Genomic DNA, 27,313 nt, shown 5'->3' with positions numbered 1-27,313 from the left:
TGGCCTTGGCTGGATTGAGTTTTAATTGATTTGAGTGAGTCCAACAAAGAATAGAATCCGAGCAGTCTTCTGTAAAAGTGCATCTGTAGACTTGGAGAAAAGGCAACGTAAAGCTGAATGTCATTAATACAATATTGATAAGAAATGTCTTTCTCATAATCATCTCCCTGACAGGCATTATGTACATGGTTCACAGGTAAGTACTAGGCAATCAATCTGCAGATTATTATAAGCCTAGCTAATAACTAGACGTCAGAATCAAACCCTGAACCATGAGTCTGTGAAGTGAAGTCCTTAAGCTTTATGCCAGCCACACATAAACAAGCCAAGATCAAGCCTTGTGGCACATATCACTCCAAATTTTGTGTGCTTGATATACTTTGGCCAGAAACTGCATATTGTGTGCAGTCAATGATATACAGTTTAAACCAATGCAAAACTGTACTGCTGATGAAATTCTCAGCCTGGACCTCACAATCAACCATATCAAAAACTGCTGAGAGAGACGGAGTAGGATCAGCATGGAATATTTTAATTGTTCTCGGTCTCTATGATGAGATTGCTCATAACTCTTTTGAGTGGAATCTTTCTGCTCTACTGAACCTGGCTCTGTAGTCAGATTGATGTGTGTCCAACAGTTCATGAGACATAATGTGGGAATACAGCTATTCATAAACTACCTACTCAATAACCTTGCTTGTGAAGGATTAGAAACAGACTGACAATTTTCCAAACTGTTCAAATCCAAAGAAGTTTTTGTGTGAAATGGGTTCACCAGTGTCTCCTTGAAGATGGCTGTGAATCTTCCCATCTTCAGACAGGAGAGAATTAATAGGTTGAGGGTCATAAGACAGGTCTTAATCACTCTCATGGGCCCATGTTCAGAACTCAACAGGTTGCACACGTCACTGAAACCATGCATATGAGTCTGTTGGAACCAATGTATTAGAACTCAGCCAATATCAAACCAGGTTTCTCAAATTGGACATCTGACTGTGCTCATTTTGAGACTCAGCAGAGCTGGAGCTTCTGATATTCACAAATTTGTTAGCAAAAAAATTAAGACACCTTGTCTCATTCAACAGCATAAATAATGTTATAGAAGGCCAGGCAGATGGGGCTGCACAGTGTGCCAACAATTCAGAAGAGTGAGGCAGATTCACTGATTGTGACTGAGATCTCATTCACAAAAAAGTGGTGCTTCTTTCCAAGATGTCAGTCTGGTAGCGAGACTAGCACTCATCCAGAATATGCTTGTCCTATGATTGGGACATCTATTTCCAACGCCTCTCTAACCTTCACTCTTGCCAGTGCAAGAACCATAGTTAATGGTCAAACCATAGATTGTGGTGAGTAACAGGCCGGAGGCATACACTTACTGGGATGACTGCATCCAGTGCATTTGTAGTGACATGATTGTAAGCCATGTCCAGCCCATGTGGATTATCAACACTGACACCCTGACATAAGTGGCCAAGGAGAGGGCAGGATGACCTAAAGGGCAGACCAAAGTCAAAGTGTAATAGATAGTGGTTAGACTAAGAGATGGGTTCCACAACCAGGTCCTTAGCTTCTAACCTAATCTGGATGACCATCTCCAATAAATGGACTAACCTGTGAGTAGCATTTGGAGCAATCTGAGTAAAACAGAAAGACTCCATAAAATTGAGGAGCTCCATGGTGAGTTCACAGGTCTCATCATCCAATCAAGCATTAAAGTCACCTATAGCTAGTCATTTCCTAAAACAAACCCGGTAAGACATTGGAATCCTGAACCTCCTCAACTTCAAAGATAGTAAAGGCTTGAGGGGAAAAGGAAAAAACGGATAAAGTGCTATCAGGAGACCCCTGAATAGGAGAGTTTCATAGTGCCAAAGTAAAAAAGTATGAATTGAATAGCTAACAGCAGAATACTCACTAATTATATAACAACCTACACATTAAAAAGATATACAAGGAAATAAGTCAACAGAAAAAGCAACCTATAAGTGAATTCATAAAACTAGAAGTTGTAACATTGTAACAAGGAGATAACTGAGCTATAAATGCATGACAATAATGTACACCAAGATGCTTACATACATACATACCTACATATATAAATACATAAATACATACATTAATAATAATAATAGTAATCATTATCATCATCAGCATAATAATATGGAACTGTACCTTGTATAAATTCTTAAAGTGACTTGTTTGAAAGCTACAAAGTGTAACACTATTCAGTAATGGCTGTTGGTGAGGTAGAAGTGAATTAGGTTTCAAAATATGATTATCTGATGTTCGTAGATAAGCACTGGTCAAAGTTTAAAATTTCTTATACTATTTTCCTTGGATCTTTAATGTTGGTGTTTTTTTTTCTTTTCTTATAATTTGCTATTTATTTTATAATCATAATTTATGCCCTTTTTACCAAGTCTCATGATACTAATTTTACTGACATTAAAAATGAAGTCTTTATTGTTATACCATGAGTGCATTTTGAGGAGACCATCTTTGAGAACTTCGTCAACTTTTATTGAGGTACTTATATTGGTCAGATTGCAATCGCTAACATATCTGATTGTCCACAGCCATGTTCTCACTTTTTGTATCTCAGAAAGCAGTAGCCCAAGTACAAAGTTCTGTGGGCACTACTTTTAATCCCTGACGAAATGGATAGACAGCTCTTTTGACTTGTACTCTATTGATTAATTAGTATTTTACCCAATGAATTAAGTATGGATCAATATTTAATGCTTTTAACATGTCGCTTATTCCTTTATGCGAAATAGTGTTCAAACGTCTTTCAAGCTTACAAATTTTACAAGTTTACAGACACAATATACCCTGACGGATGTTCATCAAGTACTGCCGTTACCTCTTTAAAGCATGCCACAAGACTGAAAAGGCAAGATCTCACCTTAAGAAAGGCATACAGTTACATATCTAATAGAAATAAGTATTCTCTGTTATTTTGGATTTGACTTTACCCATAAATTAGTAGGTGGATGGGGCTAAAACTATTTGCCTGGTTTGACCCCCTTTTTTGTGAATTTATACCACTATAACCTGTTTCCACAGATCAGAGATTAGTCCAAGTGCTAACATTTTACATGGATTTATAGGGTTTTCAGTGATTTAATGCACAGTGTAGACAACTACTAGGTATGTTGTCTAGTTCCATAGAATTTGAGATTTTCATTTCACTTTCAGCAGCAGTTATCAGATCAGTTATTGTATAAGGGATAGTTTTTCATGTCTTTGTAGCACTTTGACATTGTTATCAGTCTTTAGTACTTTCTATGTACAATCTGCTTGTCTTCACTATGTCCACAGGGGTTTTCAAAGGATGCTGTATTTCTTCTCACATTCCAAAGACATAATTAGGCAAATTAGCAATCATCTGAAAATTGTCTCTACGTCTGCATGCTGTGGGTACATGTGTTCTGTGAAAGGCTGGCTTCATATCCTGGCTTAATTTCTCTGCCTAGCTCTTGCTGAGTGTTCCTATATGCTCCATCTCCCCCACTATATTGCACAGTGAAACAATGAATTAATTCAAATAAGAAAAACTTATAATAAAACTGGTTAAAGGGAATATTTATGGATCCAGGTAGCGTAACAAGTGCATGTGATTTTTTTTTAACTAAATAGAAACCTGAATGCCATGTTCTGTGTGAATGGAAACTACTCAATTTGGAGTATTTGCATCCTGAACACTATCTGCTCTTATACGACTTAGCTGTCAGTTACTGGTTTCAAATCATTTACATGTGCTTATTAAACTGGAGAAAAATAATTGTGTTAGCATTTCAGTCCACATTTGCATACTAAACAATGCATATTAAATAAAATATCATGATTTTTTAATATAATAGCTATGTCATTTGGGACCCTAGACAATCCCGCAACTGGTGCCCCCTTCAACCATAGTTGATAATGAAAAAAATCCACAGCTGAGGACCAAAACAAAAGTCCTCCAGCTTTATGTTTCTCCATAACAGATCTTTGTTATGTTATGCTACTTAACCTTTTAGAAACTGTACCAAAGAGCGAAAGTCTAGGTCCTTGCTACAGTTACCAGGAAAAGCCACACAGAAAAAACAGCTTACTAATCCAAAAAGAAGGAGGAAAACCCCTTGCTACAGTTCTCAGCTGCTATCTCTTTGTCTTTCTCTCTCTCTCTCTCTCACCCACACACACACACACACACACACACACACACACACACACACACACACACACTCTCTGCAGGCAGTCTTGAAATTCATTTAATCAGCTACAGTGGAGATTGGGGTCCAAATGGACAGATGATAAATCAGCAAGTAAAGGACAGTAGTATTGCTGGAACTGAATTCATCCTCAAGTCTTGGTGAGTACCTTCACGAGGTGGACCCTGCTTTTCACAAAATCTCACAAAGATGACACTGATAATATAGATTGTATTTTATACAGCATATATCATAGGCAGAAGTAGGTTATAAAAATAAAAAATATAGCTGAGTGCACAACATCCAGGATAAAAAAGTGCCCAATCCTGGTAGGCGCACTGGTGCCAGGACTGGAAAAAAATGATAGTGTAGAATCCTCAAAATACAGAAACAATCTTACAATGGGGCCAGGCCAGGCCCACGGTGAGGATGGCCCCTCTGTTGTAGAAGGAAGTAGCAGTCCACAAAAATCACAAAAACTGATTTGGCAGAAAAGAGCCATACAGATGATAAATTGGACAATTCAGGATAAGAAAGAAATTATGTATTGGTACTATTATGTAAGAAGCCCAAAATTTCCAGACAGATGATATATGAAAAGATTAAGAGAGAAATTAGAGGAAAGAAAAATACTTCCACAAGAAATACTGTCAGAAGCTTCACATGCAAATTTGTGTTCAATAATACAACAGATACAAGAAAAACACTATATAGACCAAGAAACCCTGGGCCGATTGAAAAAAGAAAGTGACTGAGGAGGTGTGAAAATATAACAAACAAAATCTAGAGACTTTTGAAAGGTATAAAAAAGAAATATGGCATGGGAAAGAAAGAGAGATCTGATATAGTGCAATATTTGTGCAAAGGAGAAAGCCAAATTAATCAACACAAAAAAGGCAGCCCCGATGATATTCAAAGAGAAATACTGGCAAAGGCATCCGAATATGAAAATTTCACAATAAAAACAATAAGATCACAAAGAGGGAAGATAGAACAGAAGTTTTAGTCAAGTAGAAGTTAAAAAATAGAAGATGAAGTTATGGAATACTTGCAATGTGAATGATATAGTGTAGAACGTCTAACATGTTATATCAGAGCATGACAGAAGAATGACTCCCCAAAGTAAGGACAAACAGGAAGCGCAGGAGACATCTGAAGAAATATGGACATGGGAAAGAAAAAGGGATTTAATGTGATGCAATATTAATGCAAAGGAGAAAGCAAAACTAATCAATACAAAAAGAGCAGCACCAAAGATAGCTGAAAAGGAATACAGGCAAAGTCATCCAGACATGGAAAATTTTACAATACAAAAATACAAAAACAAACAGGAAAACTAGGAAAGAGTATTAGTAATGGAGAAGTTAAAGAAATAGCAATTGAGGTTATGGATTACCTGTGAAGTGAAGGATTTAGTGTAGAAAATTTAACTCAGATAACATTGTAGCAGGATAGAGTAATAGACACCCAAATTAAGGAGAAACCAGTGGAGCGGGAAGAATCTGATCAGTTGCCATATAAAGATACTTTGGAGTTTTCCATAGGCAACCAGTACAAATGTTCAGCTGGAGTTGAACAGCAAAGGAAGGAACAGGAAACTGCGGCAACACTGACGTAGTGAATGTTGCAGAATAATATGACAGTGAACAATGGATGACACAGGATGAAACTAAATAGAACGTGGCACAGTAAGATGCTCTGCAACTTTTTGTAGAATGCCAGCAGGAAATGGAGAATGAAAAATGTGCCCTCAGTTTAGAAGAAAATTATCTAAGAGAAGAGTTGCTTGCTTTAATAGAGATGGACAGACATATTAAGATCAGTGAAAGAAACACAAAAAGTTAGAAGATTGATAAAACAAATGAACACAGTAATTAGGACTGTCCATAGAGATTCACGTGATATAACAGAAGTAAACAGGATATATATTACTGTGCAGCTAAATTAATAACAGATAAAGCTTTACCACAAAAAACACAGGGTGGTAATGGAAGGGAAGGGGAGAAATCAAATGCCATCATCGAAGTATCGAATAGAGAAAACTAAAAAGCAGTTAAGACAAGAAGTGTCACTGTTTGAAGAGTATAGAAGAGGGAACAGGTCAAAAAATACTTAGAAAGATAGAAGCAACATGCAGTATTATAACAGATCAGGATCTGCCTTGCACTATCCCAAATAATAAACTAAAAATATTAGCACAGGCAGAAAAACTTAGAATATATGTGAAAAAATATAAAGGAAAAGCACAAAATAACCAATTTGTTGATGACCAAAAAGTTTTATAGAGAACTGGGAAACAAGTCAAAAGGAATTTAAACACCGCCAAAAAAAAAAAAGAAATAGATACAATATGGAGAAATATCTTTGAAGATCCTGTGGAACATAACAAAGATGCTAAATGAATAGAAGAAGTAAAAGAAAGAATAAGACGTTCAAATGTACAGGATATGAAATGGGATGAAGTAACAGCTGGAGAGATTGAAAGAAAGTTAAGAAAAGCTCTTAAATGGAAAACCTCAGGCCCAGAAGCAGTACCTAACTTCTGGCTAAAAGTATTAACATCTTTACATGAAGATTTAGCCATAAGTAAGAACTATTTATATGTGCACCCTGAACAGACACCAGCCTGGTTAGCAACAGATAAAAACAATGCTTCTACTTAAGAGTGAACCTGCAAGCTGTCCTAAAAAAATATAGACCAATAGCTTGTCTTCAGACAATGTAAAAACTATACACTGGAATTAATGCTGATAGAGTTTATAGTCATTTAAAAGAAAACTCAATCATGGCAATAGAACAAAAGGTCAATAAAAGAAAGTCATATGGAACAAAGGATTATTTGTTGTTAAATAAAGTCATAATGGAGAACTGTAAAAAGGGGAAGAATCTAAGTATGGCATGGATAGACTACAAAAAAGCATCAGACAGTATCCCACACTCATGGATAAAAGAGTGCTTAAAATGTATAAGATAACACCCTACACTGATCGATTACATTACAGCTACCATGAAACAGTGGCAAACCACTTTGCAGTTAAGCCACAATAAAGGACAAATTATTAATCCAGGGATAAAAATTCAAAGAGGGATATTTCAGGGTGACTCTGTCACTGCTGCTCTTTTGTCTTGCCCTTAACCCATTAAGCTGTCTACTTAACATCTTAGGTGATCACTACAAATTTGGTTCCCAGAAAACAAAAAGTGTAAAGACTTCTCATCCTCTTTTTGTATATGATTTAAAACTGTATAGTTCATCAAATGAGGAACTGAAAGCATAAGTGTACATGGTCAAAACTTTTTCGGATGATATAAGAATGTCATTTGGTCTTGTTAAATGTGAAAAAGCAACCTTTAAAGCAGGAAACTTGCAGCACCAAGAAAACATCAGTTTGGGACAGGAATATGATATAAAGGAATTTAAACAAGAGAGAGTGTGTAAATATTTGGGAATCGATAAAGGATCAACAATAAAACATGAACAAATGTGAATAAAACTTAGTGGGGAATATTTTAGATGACAATACTGAAAGCAGAGTTGACATCTAGGAACAAAATTAAGCTATAAACCAATTTGCTCTTCCTGTCCTAATTCACAGTTTTGAGTGATTGACTGGCTCCAAAAGATGTTGGATAGGTTGGACAGGAAATCAAGAAGGATGCTTCATGCTCATCAAATGTTTAAAAAAATTAGTGCATACCAAGATTATATATTCCCCATTCTGAAGAAGGTGTGGGCCTCCTTGAAATTGATTACATGTATAGATCTGAAATCATGGGACTGCATACATATCTGCTGACCTCACAAGATCCAAATGTAGTGAAAGTTTTGAAACATGAGGAGAATAAGTCTAAGATGACTTCCCTGTTTAGCTTAGCAAAAGCATATCAGTGTCAAGCAGGAATGGAAATCAAACCAGAAGTAAATAACACAGTCTAGTATAGAGTGCAAGGGATGTATTTACACCAAGAATCTAGAATCCATGCTCTCTCTCAAGTAACATGGAGAAGGTTGTCAACTCACCCACCACTACATATTCACATAGTACCACTACTCATCCACATACCACTACTCATATACATTGTATGCATCAAACACATAAATCCACATACGTGGAGGTTCTCTCAAAAAAACTTACCAAAATGCCAGAGACCTCCAAAACACAAGTCTGCTACAGCTAACACAGTCTCCACAGCATCCATGACACATAGCAACACTAGTGTCTCACCCACCAAGCCCATAAGGCATAACACTCAAAAAACAAGTTTTCTTGTCATTGGAGACTCAGTAGTGAAACACATGGATGTCCACCTCCCCAAGTTGGACAAGGAGAAAGTCACAATCAGCTGCCTGTCCAGTGCCAGGATTTGCCAAATCACGCATGCCCTCAGGTCTCTCAGCAACAAGTACCGTTATGACTATGTCATAGTTCATGTTGGTGTGAATGACCTGAGACACATCTCAGTGGACTCTACGGAGAGAGACATGGTAGAACTCTCTGAGTATGTGTCCCAAGCAGGTATGTCCCTAGCCTTGAGCAGCATACTACCCACCTAGAATGATGCCACAGTATAAACAAAAATGATTTCAATAATTGGCTTAGTTTTTGGTGTCATTCCAAGGGGATCTAGTTCCAGTCTGCCTGGGAAGCCATGGTCAACGAACCTTGCTGCTTTGCCAGAGATGGTTTGCACCTCACACCCCTAGGCTTTCTGCTGCTGGCAAAGGCTCTTGCCTCTCCCATAGTGCCTTTTTTAAGCAAGCTCTTAAAAACAACATTACTGATGTCAAATTAACCAATCAGAACAAAATAAGGGTCATGCTGCTAAATGCTGGGTTAAACCAAAAAATACACTCCCTGTAAGCACTTCTGTCACTAGAAGATGTGGATGTCTGTGCAGTCACAGAAACCTGGTTTAAGGCCTCAGAGAATACTCTGGCCTTGCAAGGGTACAATGCCTTCCACACCTTTAAACCACAAAAGGAATGTGTGAAAACCAAAGAAGGCTGTGTTTCAGTCTATATTAGGGATACATTCACCTCACATCTAGTTAAACTGGACAACTCCATGGAGTTAATCTAGGTGCAGGTTATGGTGAATAAGACCTCATTCAAATCCTAGCCAGTTGTAGATCCCCCATGTGTCATGACACCCATACAACCTGTTTAACCAAACTGAAGACAATCCAAATTTTACCGAACACACTGGTTATGGGGGATTTCATTTATCCCACTATCAACTGGGAAACCTACTCTAGCCCAAACTTGCTAGCATAAAAGTTCCTTGACTCTGTGAATTCAAATAACCTGGAGCAAATTGTCCATACCCCGACAAGAGGAACAAACATTCTAGATCTGGTCCTCACCAACATGTCAAACAGGTACACTGCTGCACCTGTTGGACCCTCATTAGTTAAAACTGACCACAAATCAGTCACCTTCGAACTGACACTAACACCAGAACGCACAAAATGTGAAATCAGACTAAATAATTTCACCAAGGCAAACTATACCCTTCTAGGTGAAGGTATAAATACATTCCAAGCCCCACCCCAAGCTGAAAGTGGTAACTATGCCGAAGCTTACACTAAAGCCCTGTACAATCACTTGCATAAGTGTATAAACTCAGCTGTATCAGATAGAATCAAAGCCAGAGCCCCAAGTAAAATCAAGCTGCCATAGTGGACGTCCAGGGTAAACAAACTCTACAATAAATGCAAAAAGTTGCTGTCCAAGAAAACAAAGACAAGGACCCAACAATGGAGAAACATCCTCCTTAGCCTTAACAGGCAAATAAGACAACTTGTCAAATCATCCAAGAGCTCCTTTGAGAAAACCTTAGCAAGTATTGTCAAGAATAACCACAAGGCCTCTTACAGCTATGCACATTACCTAAAGGGTAGGACTCAAGCATATGCAGAACTGGTGACCAGTGGTATCACATACACTGACCCCACAAAAATAGTGAACCTGCTAGTGGATAGGGTTGGTGAAAAATCCACTCCCTTATCCCCTCATAACTTACAACAAACCTTCCCCCAAACGGGTCTATATTATATAAGTGAACACACTGAATTGCGAATGCTATATAATCAACCAACAATCCCCGAAAACCCAAAATGTCAAACACACAGATCAGCGATTTTTTTCCCCAGGGAAAAATCGCTGATTCGTAAAAAAAAAAAAAAAAATCAAAACACAAAATAAAGCACGGGGCTTTGCCCCCCACTCCCCCTTACTTAAATATACCAACTCTGAGATTGCGCCACAGTGGAGGAAATGGAAAAGTGCTGAAAATGGCCCAGTGATTTTTTTTTTCCCTAGGAAAAAATCTCTGTTCTGTGCTTTCGGTATTTTGCCATTTCGCGTAATGATGTTTGAATAAACAGTGTTCGCAATTCATTGTGTTCACTAAAATAATAGGGACCCCCCCCAAACTTCCACCATACCTTACATATCTGAAGAGCAGGTCATCAATGCCCTGTCCAAGGCAAAGGACATGGCCTATGTGGGACCAGATGACATCCCAGGCTATCTTCTAAACAGGCTAAAACATGAACTAGCATCACCACTAAGTATTCTTTTCAATCATAGCCTAACCACAGGGTTTGTTCCAGTCAAATGGAGAACAGCTACAGTTATCCCCCTTCACAAAGGTGGCTTAGCAACAGATCCAGGGAATTATAGACCCATAAGCCTGACCAGCCTCATCTGTAAGGCCATGGAACATATCATTATGTACGTCATAAATAAAAACATAGGTGACCACTGACCTCCAAACCCTGGACCCCACCCAATTGGGCTTCATGAAGGGCAGATCCTGCCTGTTAAATCTGGTGGATTTCTTTGAAAGTGTGACCAAGGCCAGTGATGAGAACAAATCTGTGCACACAGTATACTCGACTTGGCAAAGCCTTTCAAAACAATCCTGATGGATTGCCAAATGGCTTACAAATCAGATGCACACTATCAAAGTGGGTGACTCCACATCAACCAGCAGAACTGTTACCAGTGGGGTGCCACAGGGGTCGGTGCTGGACTCCCTACTGTTTGGTATATACTTCTCAGAAGTTCTGGTCAAAACTAAAGGGTTGTGGCTGAACAAGTTTGCAGACAACTGCAAACTAGGTGCAATCATTGAATCCCCAAATGATGTCAGTATACTCCAAGATGGTCTCACACAGACCAGCGACTGGTGTATTAGTCACAGTCTCAAACTGAATGCAAAGAAATACATCATCGTTCCCTTTGGCACAAACAATATCCCTTCATACTGTCAAATCAATAACAATATCCTAAGTACCCATGAAGTGATAAGGGACCTGTGATCACAGGTTGACCGCAACCTGAACTTCAACCACCACATGTCTACCATTGCAAGGAAAACTTTCCACATAGCTCACTTGATTAGTAAAGGCATTGCCTCAAGAGCAAAGAAGTTATAACCCCCAGTCCAGATTACAGCAAGAATTTGTTGTCTGGGTGGATGCTTCGAACCTTGGTGTAGGTGCTGTACTTAGCCAGATTTCTTCAGAGGGGAAAGAGCACCCAGTGGTTTATCTCAGTCATAGGCTCCAACCCAGGGAGGAATGCTATGCAGCTGTAGAAAAGGAATGTCTGGCCATAGTTTGGGCACTGCAGAAACTTCAGCCTTATCTTTATGGAAGAAAATTCACTGTAGTTACAGATCATAATCCCTAACATGGTTACTCCGAGCCAGCCAGCAAATGCCAAGTTGCTAAAATGGAGCTTAGGGTTGCAAGCATATGACAAGTCAGTGCAGCACTGCAGTAGGATTAGCAATGCCAACACAGAGGGCATCTCAAGACAGGGAATGGGGTAAGGTACACCCAGATAGACCTAACCCTCTCAAGCAACATTTCTCAAGGGTCACTTGAAAAACTAGCTTGAGCTCTCCAGTGAGGGAGAATTGAGGGGCATGCACATTGGGGGATAAGTGCACACACAGTAAAGTACAATTTCCCTTAAGAGCACACAGAGATCACTGTCAGTCTGGGGCTAGTTTCTCCCTTTTTCTCCAGATCCCCAATAAGACTCCCCACTAGCACAGCTATAGGATCCAGATCTCAGCCTAGTGGTCAAGCTAAAACCACCAGCACCCTCTCTGTACAACCAATGCTTCATGTCCCTGCCCAAGTTGCTGACACACACCCACTTTAAGACTTGATTTATATACACACAGACACTAGGTTGGCACAGGTTTTCCAACTATGCCGCCTTTCTGCTCAGACTATAAAGCAGTACCAACTGCCAGCAACCACTATTATCAGCTACTATAAGGCCCTTCCCAAAGGGTGACCAGTTTCACAGTGTAATGTTACTGTTATCCAAATAGTAACTGTGCCAAACAGCAAGACTATTGGAGTGGCTTGGACAGCATCAGCAAATACACGCAAGTACTCTAGAGCTTAAATTATCTCTACACAAAACACCCACAGTTGAACGGTTTAAAAATATTTAATAATAAATAATAAAAGCACAAGACAATACTCCTCAATTCAAGACAGTCTAATCAAGAGTTCAGAAATCACAGGAACTTTAAAACAATATTGTATGATATTCTGGCATAAATATAGAAAACAGCTAGACTAATCTGATAAATTCTTATCTAACTCTAAGAGAAACTATGTCCTAAATAACTTTACTTACAAGGCAAAGTACTGGTGAGTTGTTGTCACTTTCAGACAAAATCCAAAATGCTCAATTTTTCTCTCTAAGAAAGTCTTAAATTAATAATACCCAGTATTTCTGACTCGTTTCACATTACATCATTTTTATCATTTCTCCTTTAGCTTCCAGGCTAACGGAAACTCAAAATGTACATTTCTTTGTAAGCTGCACCTGTCCAGGAAGCCACAGCAATAAAAAACACTTTTACATGTAAAATCTAGCAATTATCTCTGTCTTAAAACAATAGAAAGAATTTGCTGGTCCAGACATCCTGTTTCCGACCTTGAGATTAAACACAGTGGTAATTCTTTACTTAACAGCGTTCTTCCAGAAGGGGACACTGTGGTTACATTTTTGAAGCTCAGTACAAAATGTAGTTTAATCATAATATATAGTTCTCTTTGCATTTGTAAAACAAGCCTGTGGATTACATTAATATTTACAATGATATAGAATTATCTACAAAATTCTATCTAGCTAGGCTGACAGCCTTCACACTGTTATTCAGTAGTTTCTAGATTATCATGTATTAATAGCTGGAGACTGGAATTTAGCACTGGATATTTCTCATGATAGAAACAACTAACTTGTATATCCTACACATATAAGACCAGGTATTATTTTTTGTTTCCAATCAGATGTTCTGCGTTGTGCAATTTGTGATATAAGAAGAGATCCCTGATATTTGTCAGATTACTCAGTAGTTATTTGGTAGATGTGTTTAAGTAAATTTAAGTAAGATAAAAAATAGTGTCCCTTTTTAGAGATTAAAGTCTGAACTCTCATTACAGCAATAGGTGTAGCCATGGGGTGCTATTCATGAAAATTGCATACCAAGGAGCAAGGCTGTGTGTAGTAAGTTGTGTAACAAAAACACTGCAATTTATAAAACATTATGCAATGGGGTAAGGCATTGTATACAATCCTACTGTATTCTGTAGACATAATACTGCATGTAAGGAGTACAAATGCAAATGATGTTCTTCATGGTCATGCATGATTCAAGCATACAACACCATTGGTGTGGTACTTGGTCCTTTTGGGAAAACCTATGGGGCTCCAGCTATACACAATCTGATGGGACTCTCTTGTATGGTAGAAAAATCAACCATACTTGTTCTACTCCCACACAATAGCACTGGCAAGCTCTCTTCATGTGGAATTTGCTCAATACCAAGTGTCTTCACTACCATAGTATATCGATGACCCACAAAACCACGCATAATGACTAACTAAATCAGTTTTATGAATCACTTTAAGGCATGACAGTGACCACAACAAAACCAAGAGGAACACCTTAATAAAGTATAACATGCTTTCTTAAGCAGCTTGGCAAAGCTACTTAATAAGGTGTAAGCACACCCGTGCATGCACACCAAGTCATGCAATATGTCTGTGCATCGGAATATGTTCCATGCACATTACAGAGGTGGCCATCAGTGGCCTCCAGTGTTAGTAGCATTTAAATACCAGGCAATGGAGCAGAAAGATACACAGTTCATCAACAAATACACAAAAATGGCAAAAATAGTCAGTGCAAAGTGATATGAAAAGGAATGGCCAGCCAGCTGTTGACATAATTCAGGCAATGATGCACCACTCTATGATTTGCACAAGTGGATTGCTGATGCATTTACCTGAGTCAGATGCTGGTGCATTTACCCGAGTCCAATGTTTAATGGAAGTACATCTTATACTTACAACAGTGCATTGACCATCTGCCTGAGTACAGGTCTATTTAAAGTTCTCCTCAACCACACTGATGGAGAATGCTCAAAGTGGAAATGGGTGTACAGCTTCCCGTACAGCAACCATTTCCTGTGGACTCTGTCCACAAGAAGGAAAGCACTTATTTTATGAGTTGCTGGTACCTGGTCTTCATTCCTTGGTTTCCTCTGCCACTCCAGTGTCACTGATAGTTCTTTAACAAATGATATAGGCATAGAGCAGGATCATATCACTACACATACTGGCAATAAACCTCACTGATTATAACAAATAGATCAATCTAAAATAACAAGTGGCATATTTCTCTGATGAGCAAGATAGTGATAGCACATTCTGTAGAAGACACAATGTACAATTCTTTCTTCTCTGCTTGCAACAAAATGAATATGTATAGCAGTGAATTATCACAGGTAGACAATGCTGTATAAATGTAAATTTTACATACAAAAATTAAACAAGACTGCAGCATATTATACTCCAATCCAGCACATAACTCCCTACATGAGATAAGAAATGACTGGCGTGAAACACTTTTTTTCCTTGGTCCAATAAAAAATAATGAAGAAAAGTCATACTGGGAGCATTCACTACAGACCAGTGTCACTGACACCCACACACTAGGAGCATTCACTACAGACCAGTGTCACTGACACCCACACACTGGGAGCATTCACTACAGACCAGTGTCACTGACACCCACACACTAGGAGCATTCACTACAGACCAGTGTCACTGACACCCACACACTGGGAGCATTCACTACAGACCAATGTCACTGACACCCACACACTAGGAGCATTCACTACAGACCAGTGTCACTGACACCCACACACTGGGAGTATTCACTACAGACCAGTGCCACTGACACCCACACACTGGGAGCATTCACTACAGACCAGTGTCACTGACATCCACACACTGAGATTATTCACTACAGACCAGTATTGCTGACACCCACACACTGGGAGCATTCACTACAGACCACCACCACTGACATCCACACACTGAGAACATTCACTACAGACCAGTGTCACTGACATCCACACACTGGGAACATTCACTACAGACCAGTGTCACTGACATCCACACACTGGGAACATTCACTACAGACCAGTGTCACTGACATCCACACACACTGGGAGCATTCACTACAGACCAATGTCACTGACATCCACACACTGAGATTATTCACTGCAGACCAGTATTGCTGACACCCACACACTGTGAGCATTCACTACAGACCACCATCACTGACATCCACACACTGAGAACATTCATTACAAATGAGTGTCACTAACGTCCACACACTGGGATTATTCACTACGGACCACTGACATATACACACTGGGATTATTCACTACAGACCAGTTTCGCTGACACCCACACACTGGGAGCATTCACTACAGACCACCATCACTGACATTCACACACTGAGAAATTCACTACAGACCTGTGTCACTGATGTCCACACACTGGTATTACTCACTACAGACCTGACACCAACACACTGGGAACACTCACTACAGACCAGTGTCACTGGCATCCACACACTGAGATTATTCACTACAGACCAGTATCACTGACATCCACACACTGGGATTATTCACTACAGACCAGTATCGCTGACACCCACACACTGGGAGGATTCACTACAGACCACCATCACTGACATCCACACACTGAGAACATTCACTAGAGACCACTGTCACTATCGTCCACACACTGGGATTATTCACTACAGACCAGTATCACTGACACCCACACACTGGGAACATTCACTACAGACCAGTGTCACTGACATCCACACACTGGGATTATTCACTACAGACCAGTGTCACTGACATCCACACACACTGGGATTATTCACTACAGATGAGTGTCACTGACACCCACACACTGGGAGAATTTACTACAGAGCAGTATCACTGACATCCACATACTGGGAACATTCACTACAGACCAGTATTACTGACACCCACACACTGGGAGAATTGACTACAGACCAGTATCCCTGACACCCACACACTGGGAGCATTCACTACAGACCAGTGTCACTGACACCCACACATTGGGAGAATTTACTACAGACCAGTATCTTTGACACCCACAAACTGGAAGCATTCACTACAGACTAGTGTCACTGACACCCACACACTGGGAAAATGTACTACAGACCAGTGTCACTGACACCCACACACTGGAAGCATTCACTACAGACTAGTGTCACTGACATCCACACACTGGGAGCATTCACTACAGACCAGTATCACTGACAACCACACACTGGGAGCATTCACTGCAGACCAGTGTCACTGACACCCACACACTGGGAGAATTTACTGCAGACCAGTATCACTGACAGCAATACACTGGGAGCATTTATGACAGACTTGGATCACTGACAGCCACACACTGGGAGCGTTCACTACAAACCAGTATCACTGACACCCACACACTGGGAGCATTCACTGCAGACCAGTGTCATTGATATCCATACACCAGGACCATTCACTACAAACCAGTATCACTGACACCCACACACTGGTACCATTCACTACAGACCAGTGTCATTGACATCCACACACCTGGACCATTCACTACAGACCAGTGTCACTGATGCCCACACACTGGGAACACTCACTACAGACCAGTATCACTGACACACATGCACTGGGAACACTCACTACAGACCAGTATCACTGACACCCATGCACTGGGAACACTCACTACAGACCAGTGTCATTGACATCCACACACTGGGATTATTCACTATAGACCAGTATCACTGACACCCATGCACTGGGAACATTCACTACAGACCCAGTATTGCTAACATCCACACAATGGGAGCATTCATGACAGACCAGTGTCACTGATGTCCACACACTGAGAACACTCACCACAGACCAGTGTCATTGACATCCACACACCGGGACCATTCACTACAGACCAGTATTACTGACACCCACACACCGGAACCATTCACTACAGACCAGTATCACTGACACCCACACACTGGGACCATTCACTACAGACCAGTATCACTGACACCCACACTTGTATAGAGTGTGATGTATGTCACAGGCTGGTATGCAGCTGTATTTACATGCCACCACAATATCACAACAGAAATGCAGACTCACAATCCAGCAAAGATGATATGTGAAATAACAGGGTTCACTGCCCATGATGTGTAGGCACAAACAGAATAGCAGTGTGTGTGTGTGTGTGTGTGTGTGTGTGTGTGTGTGTGTGTGTGTGTGTGTGTGTGTGTGTGTTTGTGTGTGTGCACACATATGTGTGTGTGTGTATTTGTGATTATGTGTGAATATGTCTATGTGTGCATAAATGTAAACCAAAGTCTGTCCTTTTGACCACTCAGTGGCATGGGGTGTACTTCAAGCACATGGAAGTAATGTGGTACAAATCTGGAAGTGTCATCATAAGCTACCTAGGTAACAGCTACACTAAGCCATGCTGCTGGTGCAATGGGATATATCTCTGGCAGTGAACCAGGTGTCACATCAGACAGTAAATGACATGGCAGGGAAATGGCCATGCTCATCCTGGGTGGAAGGAGTAGGTTCTTGCTAGTTCATTTGGCTGTTTATTGATGTGGCCACTGCTAAAGAGAAAGGTATGGTTTTGCATGGGTGAGGGTTGGTGCAAGAGGGATTCAGACATGGCCACCCAAGCTAGTGATGATAGCCAGCACTGGCCACAAGAAGCTTTGCAGTATGCTGACAAAGGAGCATAGTTGCCCCATGCAGTGATGTAGGTGAAAAGGTCACCACCAAAGGAAAGATTATGGCATTCATATAAAGAATGTCTCTCCTTGCTGGAATGCTGGCAAGACCATCAGTTTCCTGGATGTTTGCCTAAATAATAGTCCATTAAGATGCCATCCCCTTTGAGGATCTGAAGAAAGTCCCTCACCCCTGGGAGATTAATGGGCTTTTGTCCAACAGGAGGTGGGTCAATTGTTGGCAGACAAAAAAGAAAGGACTTAGAAAAAAATGCTATGTAACAGCTACATTCTACTTCCTGTACACCTACATTAATGTGATGGCATACTTATACACACTAAGGACCAGGGTAGGAAAACCACTTCACAAAGAACTGTATCTATTATATAATCCAACTCTAAGCCAAAAGGGGTTCCCAGTATGAATAATGTACCCTAAATACAGAAATAAAAATGTTTAGTCTGTTAGATCATCAGTGGAAGTCCACAGCTAGATGCTCTCATGCATCTCATTAATGAAACTGCCCTGTCAGTGGTCCAAACACATCATTCGCATAGTTCTGCTGAAGGGAGACCATTATCAACACCTCCTGCTAATCCTACAGTGATGCTTGTCAGTCACCCTTTCATCAGAATGCACTCACCACTGCAAATGTTGCTCAATACATCACAATGGACTATCAATGAAGACAAATCCTTGGTTTAATAGACGACCAAGGCAGAATACAATGGTGGACCTCTGATATCAGCTATAAATAAATGTACCACCAAGCGTAAGAGGTGCAGGTCACATGATTACACATGATTTTACATCACATAGCCACTTCCCATATCACTCTTTTCCCCACTATGAATCTCTGTGGAGGGATGTGAACAGTGCACATGAGATGCCTGGAGCTCTAGATACCTCCGTCTGGCTATCCAAAACCTGAACAGTGCAATTCCTTATCATTCATTGTAAAAGAGGATCATTGATAATATAGAACTGAGGTTGTGCTCAAACCAGAAACACACTTGGTAATATAGACTGAGGTTGTGCTCAAACTAGAAATACACTTGCTAATAAAGACTGAGGCTGTGTTCAAGCCAGAAACACACTTGGTAATATAGACTGAGGTTGTGCCCAAACCAGAAACACACTTGGTAATATAGACTGAAGTTGTGCTCAAGCCTGAAACATACTTGGTAATATAGACTGAGGCTGTGCTCAAGCCAGAAACACACTTGGTAATATAGACTGAGGGTAATATAGACTGAGGCTGTGCTCAAGCCTGAAGCACATTGCAAACTTTGCTAGTAAGTGACTTTACTATATTATACTGGAACCATGGAATATATATATATATATATATATATATATGTGTGTGTGTGTGTGTGTGTGTGTGTGTGTGTGTGTGTGTGTGTGTGTGTGTGTGTGTGTGTGTGCTTAAGATATATGAATATTTATTTTATTTTTTTGTTAACTGGGTTACTCCACTGGGCTTGTGGCCCATTTTCAGTGGGAGACCCAAAGAGAAAAGCTACAACACTGAGAACATATAACAGAATTTACATAGCAGTAATGGGATCATAACTATATACATTCATGTAATATAAGAACTATTATTACAAAGCCACAAAATATTCAAGCAACAACAAAAAATTAACAGTTCATAAATTCAGCATAGGCAATAGCTAAAAATTATAAAAGGTAGAAAGCTGTGGTAAAAAAAATGTAGATATAAAGAAGGTCCCCTGAAAAAAACCCTTAAAAGTATTTTACTGATTAAACCAGGTTGGTGGAGAGGAAGGGGAGGGAAGTGGAGTTTAGGAGAATCAAGAGAGTAAAGAGAGAAAGTCAAAGTAGTTTTGGGAAGGGGGGGGGGTCGGAAGTATAGCAGTAAAGGAAGAGAAGAGAAGATTTGGGTAGAGCATTGTTCAGCAACACAGCTGAAGAACCACAGTGCTAGTATTTATAAAAGCTATATTAGAGTCAGGAGAGGAGAACTGTTACACTGTAACAATTGGGTGAGTAGAAGTTAGGTAGGGTGGTGACAGGTGCAGGAGGGAGAGCTAGCAAGGAAGCTCTTCAATTCTCTTTTGAAAAGAAAGGAAGATTGGATAGAACCATATATAAGATATGATACTGAATAAAATATGATATTAAATAAGACGTGCAATGTGCAGCAATCTATTTGTGTAAGCTTGCCTCTAATGACATGCTTTTTTAAAGTATGTAACAAAGCAGGTATATTTGAATTTGCCCTCTGCATTATCACTTGGCCTATATATCTTTGTTGACCCACAGGTTGGATAGTATTATATAGCCTCTTTATACTGTATAAATGTTGCTAGAATTAAAAAAATGTAGAGTTTATCACGTTTGTAATAGCATAAAGTAAACAAGGCTATAGTTTGTATATGCACTGCCAACCATTACCATTGTTTATGAATATCAAAATTTTATGATTGCATATATCACTACATGCCTTTTCTCTGACATGACTTTTGCTGACTACATTTAGTATCTGTATTCCAGTGATAAAGCCATGTATTACCATTGGTCCTATAACATATGCAACTACGAAATGCTCCCATAATGGTTTTTACGTTATGGCAGCTGACAGACTTCAGTACGATGATTTTACAACAATGAGGTATGACGGTCTCAGTGAAGTGCTTTGGCAGCATAGAATGGCTTTATTGGGATTTGGATATGCCCACAGAGACCATTTGTGGGAAGACATTTTCACTGGCTCAACATGGTGGCCAAGACTGAACAGCTATGGCCCATCATTGCGCTGTCATACCCATGCATGATTAAGCTCAGAGTTAGACCATAAATGCTGAAACTGTATGGCATGCAGTGGATGATGGACAACCATTAAGAAGCACAAAACAATTTGGGTTTGATTCCCATAGCCTCAATCTTCCTCCTCTCTGAGTGTGAGCAAGTCAGTTAAGCAGACAGTGGGCATAGCTGAGACCGAAACAGGTTCAAGTGGATTAGTGTTCTACCCCAATTAACACTAACTAACTAACTAACTAACTAACTAACTAACTAACTAACTAACTAACTAAATATTTCATTGAGTCGCCATTGCTTCACCCCCCCCCCAGATTCCTGTTGGAGGTATTGATATCAGTACCCCACCATGTTCACACAGCTGTTCATCACATACACCATGTTGTTCATATGCTGCCCCAGACATGTGACATGTACAGAATGCTCACCATGATGTGATGCTTTAACATGACCATCCAATGGTGCCAAGCCAGGTATGCTGCAAGTGTACATATGACATCTAACAATGAGTGCTGCATCTCTGGATGAGGTATGCATCAGTATACACCATAAACATCAGAGTTATGTATGTTTTCATGGCTGTTTATGGCTGCACAATAGACATGCAATTCTGTAGGTGGAGTTTACTGCAAAATATAGTGTTCCTATTTGTGTGTCGCTGATGATTCACATACTTACAAACAGGGGTGTAGCCAGAAATTTACATTATATACTCAAACCTAATGTCATTGCCTCAACCACCTATCAATTTTAAAAATATAGTCAATCCTGAAAATAGTACACCCAGACACATGGAGAGGGCATACGTTATTTTCAATTATTATCTGTACCCATAAAAACTATTTTTAGAGGTACATTCCTTTAAAACAAGAATTTTTTGTATACCTCTATCCTATAAATATTTGATTGCACAGTTTTAAGCATTTTGTGCTTTTTGAGTGTTGAAGTTTCCAAGAGATGCTCAGAAAAAAATGTACTCATTTGAGTACGCTGAGTATGCCTAGCTACACCCTTGCTTACAAACATGTTATATTTCCCCAGTAGTGACCATATCAGGGGCACAAATACCATCCATGCCATCAACTAGTACTAGTCATAGGTATGTGTAGATGCACAGATGCACAAGTTGATACACATGTGCTGCCATCAGGGGGCATATTTTTATGATACAGCCAATTCCCAGGACACAGCACTGGACACACAAGACATTCTCATTCTAGACCCTCCCATGCCCTTCACTGATGACCATATGACACCCAGGCTTTCTAGCCTATGTTGATAGGAGGACATAGGACCACCCTCCTCACATTCCATCCATGGCATCCCTATTCAAACCATCACCTGAGTAGGTGACAATAGCAGCTGGGGAGGCGGCAGATATGAGTGATGAATACACAGGGACCAGGGCATGTATAGAATGGGATGGATGGTCAGGCCCTACCTGTATGTATGCCGATGAAATCCATTGGAGCACCTACAGATGTGGATCATGGAATATTACATTGAAGTTGCTGGGTCCCTTCTTAGTGTGTCACACATCCGGGTTATGTACAATGGTGTCAAAAATCTCAAGTCAGAATATGTGGAGGTTATAGGCAGAAGGATATCTGACTGCATATATGTCATCACAGACAGTACATAAACTATTACTTCACAACAATGCTATCTTACCACACTGGTATCATAGCATGTGTGGTTCATGTTGACAGCATAACATGGGAGATCTGTATAATATGAATACAATATTAAAATAAATTCATTATTAGTGTTATTATTATTATTTGTAATACTTTCATAATGTTTGTAATACTGAAAAATGAATATTATCACTGTGGTATTTGAAGATAGTTGGAAGGATTGGTAATCTGTCTCCCTTTCATTTTCATCAATATGAATTAGTTTGCTTAGAGTCTGATTCACTTATTTTTTTGAAAGTATTATGGTTATAAGATTTGTAATAGAGCTGGTAGTTTTATTATATTTGAAGGTTGAAGAAATGCAATTGACTCAGACTATGGAGTTTAAATGAATATATCAGTAGCAGACATTGTAGTTCTTTTTTGAAGTGCATAGAGAGATAGTTATATGAGACTTTATGTGTAATAGATGGTTATATGAAACTTTATGTATACAATGGGCAGTAACTGTTTCTGACATTATATAAAAGAATACAATATGTGTAATATTTCAGACAGCACAGTGGAGCTGTGGTTAACGTTGTTACCTCACAGCACAAGGCTCTGTGGTTCGATTCTCAGCTGGAGTGTCTTCTGTGCGGAGTCTGCATGTCCTCCCTGCATTTGCGTGGATTTCTTCTGGGTACATTGTACTCCATGAACAGAATACATATTCAAATGACTTGCTCTTCCTGAATGCATGACTTTCATAAAAGGAATGGCCACAGAGTACTGCCTGATTCAAATAGGGAAAAATACAGGAAACCAGTCACATAGTATAACTGCTTGATACAGATAGGGTAACCAACAGGAAATCAGCCACATAGTGCAACTGACTTATCCAGTTAGGGTAACCTACAGGAAACCAGCCATATAGTGCAACTGGCTTATCCAGTTAGGGTAACCTACAGGAAAACAGACACATAGTGCAACTGTCTACTCCAGTTAAGGTAACCTACAGGAAACTAGCCACATGGTGCAACTGATTGATTCAATTGGGCTAACTTACAGGAAACCAGCAAAATAGACATACAGATAGGGTAACCTACAGGAAACCAGCCACATAGTGCAACTTGCTTATCCAGTTAGGGTAACCTACAGGAAACCAGCCACATAGTACAATCGGCTTATCCATTTAGGGTAACCTATAGGAAACCAGTCACATAATGCAACTGTGTAATCCAGATAGGGTAATCTACAGGAAACTAGCCACTAACTGATACTGCCTGATTAACCCACATGAAATGAGTAACATATTGCTATTAGCACTGCAGCTGGCAGTGCAGTCATTCCCTTTTATTGCTACAATGTTGCTCATCAGACACAGGTGAACAATATTGCAGCACAGTTTAAAAAAAATAGAAAACTTCTCCATTGCAAGATAGGAAAAAATGTGCCAGCAACATGCCCAATGACAGGAAGTTCAATTCTGCTAGTATCAAAACCGAAAGAAAGTAGCGACATTAAAAGTCTACAAAAGTGAACTCCTGAACTGTATAGTGTACCTTCCCAAGGGGCTGGGCATAGCTAGTAGGTAAACAAAGTTGATTTACATTGGTGTGCTATATAGCATTCTCAGGATGTACAGTGCTGTTTACCATCCAAAAACACAGGAGTGCAACTTTAAATAAAATGCAATTGGGAGGGTGAGGACTCCGGAACTGCAGTGATACCTGTATGAATCATAGTAAACACTGCTGGTGTACTAAACATGGGGGTATAAGATGGACATGTGAACTGGCATCCTATGTTGCAGAATACCAAGGCCCATGTTTACAACAGGATGGTAAGACATTAAAAATTTATAAGGAAATAGGGTTTGCAATAAGCAGAATAGTTATTTATTTAAAACTAAAAATGAGAGTTTTCATTTTTGTTGTTTTCGATCATTTCAGGTTCGATCTAAACTGATTGCTCTTTTGTTGTTCACTATTTGATGACACACCCGTATATTTACGCAGTGTTAACAGCAGCAGCAAAATAGATACCAGTGTCATGACTGCGCTGGTATACTGTACTGTGCTTCTATCATGCCATTAGTCTTTGTAATTTGTACTTTGCTGTTTCAATGTTCCAGGAGCATTGTTTCTTTTCAAAGTTGTTTACCTTTGAAATTTCTCATTTATCAGTTTAGTTTTATGTTAGCTAGTAAATGTCAGGGGCATTTAAAAAACATAATGGCAAGCATTACAACATGAGGGATTAATTTCAAAAGTGTGCTTTTAATGGCCTTTTAAAAACACATTTCATTTGACTATGTTACAATATATGTTTTGCATTAATCAAAAATAATCTTGGGCAATGTGTTTTCTGATTTTATTTAATAACAAATAGCAATACCTTTTTAACATTTTGTCTGTTTTAATTATTTTTTTAGATTGTGGTTGCAGTATCTATCAATTTCTCCTTGCCCTGAAATCCAGTCACCTAAGAGTTGGTTGTCATATAAATAAAAGCAGTGTGAGGCTACTGACTCCCCATCCCCATGACATGCCATGTCAGAGTGTGAGGCTACAGACTCCCCATCCCCATGACACGCCATGTCAGAGTGTGAGGATAAAGACTCCCCATCCTCGTAACATGTCATGTCAGAGTATAAGGCTACAGATTCCCCATCCCCATGACATGTCATGTCATAGTGTAAGGCTACAGACTCTCCATCCTCATAACATGTCATGTCATAGTGTGAGGCTACAAACTCTCCATCCCATGACATACCATGTCAGAGTGTTAGGCTACAGACTCCCCATCTCCATGACATGCTGTGTCAGAGTGTGAGGCTAAAGACTCCCTATTCCCATGACATGCCATGTCGGAGTGTGAGGCTACAGACTCCCCATCCCCATGACATACCATGACAGAGTGTAAGGCTACAGACTCCCCATCCCCGTGACATGCCATGTCATAGTGTGAGGCTACATATTCCCCATCCCCATGACATGTCATGTCATAGTGTGAGGCTACAAACACCCCATCCTCATTACGTGTCATGTCATAGTGTGAGGCTACAAACTCCCCATCCCATGACATACCATGAGAGTGTTAGGCTACAGACTCCCCATCTCCATGACATGCCATGTCAGAGTGTGAGGCTACAGACTCCCCATCCTCATGACATACCATGTCAGAGTGTGAGGCTACAGGCTCCCCATCCCCATGACATGCAATGTCAGAGTGTGAGGCTACAGACTTCCCACCCCCATAAAATGCCAGATCAGAATATGAGGCTACACACTCCACATCCACATAACATGTCATGTCAGAATGTGAGGCTAGACTCCCCATCCCTGTGACATTCAGTGTCAGAGTGTTAGGCTACAGACTCCCCATCCCCGTGACATGCCATGTCAGAGTGTGAGGCTACAGACTCCCCATCTCCATGACATGACATGTCAGAGTGTGTGGCTAAAGACTCCCCATCCCCATGACATGCCGTGTCAGAGTGTGAGAATACAGACTTCCCATCCCCATGACATGCCATGTCAGAGTGTGAGGATACAGACGCCCCATCCCCATAACATGTCATGTCAGAGTGTGATGCAACAGACTCTCCATTTCCATGACATGTCATGTCAGAGTGTGATGCAACAGACTCTCCATTTCCATGACATGTCATGTCAGACTGTGAGGCTACAGACTCCCCATCCCCATGACATGCCATGTCAGAGTGTGGGGCTACAGACTCCCTATCCCCATGACATATCATGACAGAGTGTAAGGCTACAGACTCCCCATCCCCGTGACATGCCATGTCATAGTGTGAGGCTACAGACTCCCCATCCTCATAACATGTCATGTCATAGTGTGAGGCTACAGAATCCCCATCCCATGACATACCATGTCAAAGTGTTAGGCTACAGACTCCCCATCCCCATGACATGCTGTGTCAGAGTGTGAGGCTACAGACTCCCTATTCCCATGACATGCCATGTCAGAGTGTGAGGCTACAGACTCCCCATCCCCATGACATGCCATGTAAGAGTGTGAGGCTACAGGCTCCCCATCCCCATGACATGCAATGTCAGAGTGTGAGGCTACAGACTTCCCACCCCCATGAAATGCCAGATCAGAGTATGAGGATACACACTCCACATCAACATAACATGTCATGTCAGAATGTGAGGCTACAGACTCCCCATCCCTGTGACATGCAGTGTCATAGTGTTAGGCTACAGACTCCCCATCTCCATGACATGCCATGTCAGAGTGTGTGGCTAAAGACTCCCCATCCCCATGACATGCCGTGTCAGAGTGTGAGACTACAGACTCCCCATCCCCATGACACGCCATGTTAGAGTGTGAGGATACAGACTCCCCATCCCCATAACATGTCATGTCAGAGTGTGACGCTACAGACTCTCCAATCCCATGACATGTCATGTCAGACTGTGAGGCTACTGACTCCCCATCCCCATGACATGCCATGTCAGAGTGTGAGACTACAGACTCCTCATCCCCATGGCATGCCATGTCAAAGTGTGAGGCTACACA

This window comes from Protopterus annectens, chromosome 3.part1 (genome assembly GCF_019279795.1).
Source record: "Protopterus annectens isolate FY-2018-M chromosome 3.part1, PAN1.0, whole genome shotgun sequence".
Lineage (NCBI taxonomy): Eukaryota > Metazoa > Chordata > Ceratodontiformes > Protopteridae > Protopterus > Protopterus annectens.
The sequence above is the reverse complement of the archived record's forward strand: the minus strand, read 5'-3'. Positions refer to the sequence as shown.